The sequence below is a fragment of the Phyllostomus hastatus genome, unplaced genomic scaffold, assembly GCF_019186645.2.
Source record: "Phyllostomus hastatus isolate PE091 unplaced genomic scaffold, TTU_PhHast_1.1 phas_contig_58, whole genome shotgun sequence".
Lineage (NCBI taxonomy): Eukaryota > Metazoa > Chordata > Mammalia > Chiroptera > Phyllostomidae > Phyllostomus > Phyllostomus hastatus.
Window position 1 is genome coordinate 12,149,870 of NW_025333916.1, and position 5,797 is coordinate 12,155,666.

The following is a 5,797-nucleotide window of genomic DNA, read 5'->3' on the forward strand; positions in this document are numbered from 1 at the left end:
AGCAAAGTCCTGGACCTCATTTCCAATGGTATGTACATTATTTTTCTATTGCTACTGTAATAAACCAGCACAAATGTAAGGCTTAAACAACACAATTTATCCTTCAGTTCTGTGTGTTAGAAGTCCAACACCGGTCTTTAACACTGGGTTAAAGACAAGGTGTCAGCAGGGTTGTTTCTTTCTGGAGCCTCTGGAGGACGATCTGTTTCCTTGCCCTTTCTTTCCATATTATTTGGTCCTGTCCATATTATTTGGCTCACGGCCCAGTCCTCCATCTTCAAAGCCAACAACATCACATCTTTCTGTGCCTTTCTGCTATAGTCACATTTTCTTCAGACTGATTCTCCTCTTCTGCCTGCTACTCCATTTTTAAACATCTGTGCTTACCTTGGGTCCACCTGGATAATCCAGGATAATATTCATACTTGTTTAAAGATTTTATTCATTCATTTATTCATTTATTTACTTATTTATTTGTTTATTTATATAGAGAAAGAAGAAGGGAAGGAGGAAGAGAAGGAGAAAAACATCGATGTGGGACCAAACCCTCAACCCAGCCATGTGCCCTGACCGGGAATCAAACCTGCAACTTTTCTCTTTGCAGTATGGCACTCAACCAGATGAGCTACACAGGTCAGGGCAAATCTCCATATTTTGAGGTCAGTCAACAAGCAGCCTGAATTCTATGTACAACTTAAATTATCCCTTGCCACATAACATAACATAACATAATCACTGGATCTTGGGATTAGTGTGTGGACATCTTTAGGGGGTCATTCTTCTGCCTCCCATAGGATGACTGGGGTGGTGAAACACAGGAGCTGGCTTTTTAACTATCACCCCAGCTGATTCTAATAAGAATAGTAAAGACAACATACTTTAAGAAACATTCCTCTAGATATTTAAACAAAGCTAGTGTACTTGTTTGACTTTGGAATTCAAAAACAGAAAAGTTGATTTGATGTAAAGAGAAAATTAAAATCAGATTCCAGTGGGCACGTTATCTAGAAAGAGCTGTTTACACAGGAAAAAGAGGTATTGGTAGATTTATTGATTTTTGTAGGGCTTTTATTCTGAGGTGCTACAGGGTTGAAATAGTTTTACAACTAATTTTAAGAAACATTTTGCAGCCTAAATACCAAATATCAGGAAAGACAATGAGAACATAGTAAGATAAGAAAATAAAATATTTTTATTATTATTATTATTTTTAAATATTTATTTATTTATTTATTTATTTATTTTTTCCTTTCTTCTTTCTTTTTTTTTATTTTATTTTAATCATTGTTCAAATACAGTTTTCTCCTTTGTACTCCCAATCCAGACCCCCCTCCCACCCTCCCCACTTCCCTCCCATTACCACCCTCCCCTTAGTCTATGACCATGTGTCCTTTAAGTTTGTTCCTGTGAACCCTTCCCACTGAACCCTTAAATTCCCTCTTCTCTCCCCTCCGGTCACCATCAACCTGACCTCTATTTCAGTGTCTTTGGTTATATTTTGCTTGTTTCTTTGTTTTGTTATTTAGGTTCCTGTTAAAGGTGAGATCATATGGTATTTGTTTTTCACTGCCTGGCTTGTTTCGCTTAGCATAATGTTTTCCAGCTCCATCCACGCTGTTGCAAAGGGTAGGAGCTCCTTCTTTCTTTCTGCTGCATAGAATTCCATTGTGTAAATGTACCATAGTTTTTTGATCCATTCATTTACTGATGGGCATCTTGGTTGCTTTCAGCATCTAGCTATTGTAAATTGTGCTGCTATGAACATTGGGATGCATAGGTTCTTTTGAATTGGTGTTTTAGTATTCTTAGGATAGAGTCCCAGCAGTGGAATTGCAGGGTCAAAAGGCAGATCCATTTTTAGTTTTCTGAGGAAGTTCCATACTGCTTTCCATAGTGGTTGTACCAGTCTGCAGTCCCACCAGCAGTGCACAAGGGATCCCTTTTCTCCACAACCTCTCCAACACTTGTTGTTTGTTGCTTTGTTTATGATGGCCATTCTGTCTGGTGTGAAGTGGTATCTCATTGTGGTTTTAATTTGCATCTCTCTGATAGCTAGTGATATTGAACATCGTTTCATGTGTCTTTGGATTTTCTGTATGTCCTCCTTGGAGAAGTGTCTGTTCAAGTCCTTTGCCCACTTTTTAATTGGATTCCTTGTCTTCTTAGAGTACAGTCTTGTAAGTTCTTTATATATTTTGGAGATTAAACCCTTATCTGAGGTATCATTGGCAAATATGTTTTCCCATACAATTGGTTCTCTTTTAATTTTGATACTGTTTTCTTTAGCTGTGCAGAAGCTTTTAATTTTGATGAGGTCCCATTTGTTTATTCTTTCCTTTAGGTCCCTTGCTCTAGGGGACAAGTCAGTAAAAAAGTTTCTTCGTGAAATATCTGAGATTTTCCTACCTACGTTCTCCTCTAGGACTTTAATGGTGTCATGTTTTATATTTAAGTCTTTTATCCACCTTGAATTTATTTTTTGTATATGGTGTAAGTTGGTGCTCAAGTTTCATTTTTTTGCACGTGGCTGTCCAGTTCTCCCAACACCATTTGTTGAAGAGGCTGTTTTTACTCCATTTTATGTTGTTGCCTCCTTTGTCAAATATTAATTGACCATAGAGACTTGGGCTTATTTCTGGGCTCTCTGTTCTGTTCCATTGGTCTATGTGCCTGTTTTTATGCCAGTACCAGGCTGTTTTGATTACAGTGGCTTTGTAGTATAGTTTAGTGTTGGGTATTGTGATCCCTCCTACTTTACTCTTCTTTCTCAAAAATTGCAGCAGCTATTTGGGGGTCGTTTATAATTCCATATAAATTTTTTGATGTGTTTGTTCTATGTCTGTGAAATATGCCATTGGTACTTTAATAGGAATTGCACTGAATGTGTAAATTGCTTTGGGTAGTATGGACATTTTGATGATATTAATTCTTCCAATCCATGAACACGGTATATGTTTCCATTTGTTTGTGTCTTCCTTGATTTCTTTCCTGAGTGTTATATAGTTTTCTGAATACAGGTCTTTTACCTCTTTGGTTAGGTTTATTCCTAGATATTTTATTTTTCTTTTTGCTATTTCAAATGAAATTTTTTCCTTGATCTCTGCTTCTGCTGTTTCATTGTTGGTGTACAGAAATGCCTTTGATTTCTGGATATTGACTTTGTATCCCGCTGTTTTGCCAAATTCATTTATTAGGTCAAGCAGTTTTTTGGTAGAGTCTATAGGATTTTCTATGTATACTATCATGTCACTGCAAACAGTGACAGTTTTGTTTCCTCCTTTCCGATTTGGATGCCTTTTATTTCTTTTTCTTGTCTGATTGCTGTGGCTAAAACTTCCAGTACTATATTAAACAGAAGTGGTGAAAGTGGACAGCCTTGTCTTGTTCCTGATCTTAGTGGAAAAGATTTTAATTTTTGCCCATTGAGTATGATGTTGGCTGTAGGTCTCTCATATATGGCCTTTATTATGTTGAAGAATGCTCCCTCTATTCCCACTTTGCTGAGTGTTTTTATCATGAATGGGTGCTGTACCTTGTCAAATGCTTTTTCTGCATCAATTGATATAATCATGTGGGTTTTGTCTTTTTTTTGTTTATGTGATGTATTACATTTACTGACTTGTGAATATTGAACCATCCTTGCATCCCTGAATGAATCCCACTTGGTCATGATGTATGATCTTTTTAATGTATTGTTGGATGCGGTTTGCCAGTATTTTGTGGAGGATTTTAGCGTCAATGTTCATCAGTGATATTGACCTGAAGTTTTCTTTCTTTGTTGTGTCTTTATCTGGTTTTGGAATTAGGATGATGTTGGCCTCATAAAAAGAGTTTGGGAGACTCCCATCTTTTTGGATTTTTTGGAATAGTCTGTGAAGGATAGGGGTTAGCTCTTCCTTAAATGCTTTGTAGAATTCTCCTGTGAAACCATCTGGTCCAGGGCTTTTGTGTGTTGGGGTTTTTTTGATTACTGCTTCCATTTCTTTTGTTGTTATTGGTCTGTTCAGACTCTCTGCTTCTTTTTCATTGAGTTTTGGAAGATTAAATTTTTCTAGAAAGTTGTCCATTTCACCTAGGTTTTCAAATTTCTTGGCATACAGTTCTTTGTAGTAATTTCTTACAATCCTTTGTATTTCTGTGGTATCTGTTGTAATCTCTCCTCTTTCATTTCTGATTGTGTTTATTTGGGTCTTCTCTCTTTTTTCTTGATGAGTCTGCTTAAAGGCTTGTCTATTTTGTTTATCTTTTCAAAGAACCAGCTCTTGGATTCATTGATCCTTAGAATTGTGCTTTTAGTCTCTATGTCATTTAATTCTGCTCTGATCTTGGTTATTTCCTTCCTTCTGATTGCTCTGTGCTGCCTTTGTTGTTGTTCCTCGAGTTCTTGTAGACATAAGGTTAGGTTGTTTGTTTGGAATGTTTCTAACCTTTTTAGGTGGGCCTATATTGCAATGAACTTCCCTCTCAGGACTGCCTTGGCTGTGTCCCATAAGTTTTGGGTTGTTGTGAGTTCGTTTTCATTTGTTTCCAGAAACCTTTTGATTTCTTCCCTAATATCATTCTTGACCCATTCATTGTTTAATAGCATCCTATTTAATCTCCATGATTTTGAGTGTTTTTGGTTTTTTTCCTTCGGGTTGATTTCTAGCTTCAGTCCCTTGTAGTCTGAGAAAATGCTTGGTATGATTTGAATTTTCTTGAAATTCTTGAGGCTTGTTTTGTGTCCTATCATGTGGTCTATCTTTGAGAATGTTCCGTGTAGATTTGAAAAGAATGTATATTTAGCTTCTTTTGGATGGAGGGCTATGTATATATCAGTAAAGTCCATTTCATCAAGGGTATTGTTCAATGCCACAATATCTTTGTTGATATTTTGTTTAGAAGATCTGTCCATTTTTGATAGTGGGGTGTTAAAATCTCCCACTATAATTGTGTTGCGGTCCATATCTTTCTTGAAGTCCTCTAAGATTTTCTTTTTTTATTTCGGTGCTCCTATGTTGGGTGAATATATATTTACAATATTTATGTCTTCTTGATGGATTCTTCCCTTGAGTATTATGAAGTGACCTTCTGGGTCTCTCTTTATGGACCTTTTTTGGAAGTCTATTTTGTCTGATATGAGTATTGCTACCCCGGCTTTTTTTTCCTGTCCATTTGCTTGGAAGATTTGTTCCCAGCCCTTCACTTTCAGCCCGTGTAGGTCTTTTTATCCTGAGGTGGGTCTCTTGTAGACAGCAGATATGTGGGTCATTTTTTCTTATCCATTCAGCTATTCTGTGTCTTTTGATTGGAGCATTTAATCCATTTACGTTTAAGGTTATTATTGATAGGTACTTATTCATTGTCTTTTATGTACGTGTGTTCCTCTCTCTCTCTCTCTTTCTTTTCCTTCCCTTCCTTAAAGCAGTCCCTTTAGGATCTCTTGCAGAGCTGGTTTGGTCGAGGTGTATTCTTTTAGACTTCTTTTGTCTGGGAAGCTTCTTATTTGGCCTTCTATCTTGATTGAGAGCCTTGCTGGATATAGTAGCCTTGGTTGCAGACCTCTGGTTCTCATTATCTGGAGTATTTCTTGCCATTCTCTTCTGGCTTGAAGTGTTTCCACTGAGAAGTCAGCTGTTAACCTTATTGGGGCTCCCTTGTATGTTACTTCCTTTTTCTCCCTTGCTGCCTTTAAGATTCTCTCTTTGTCTTTAAAATTTTCCATTTTAATTATGATGTGTCTTGAGGTGGGCCTCTTTGGGTTCCTCTTGATTGGGACTCTCTGTGTTTCCTGGATTTGTGTGACTTTTTCTCTCAT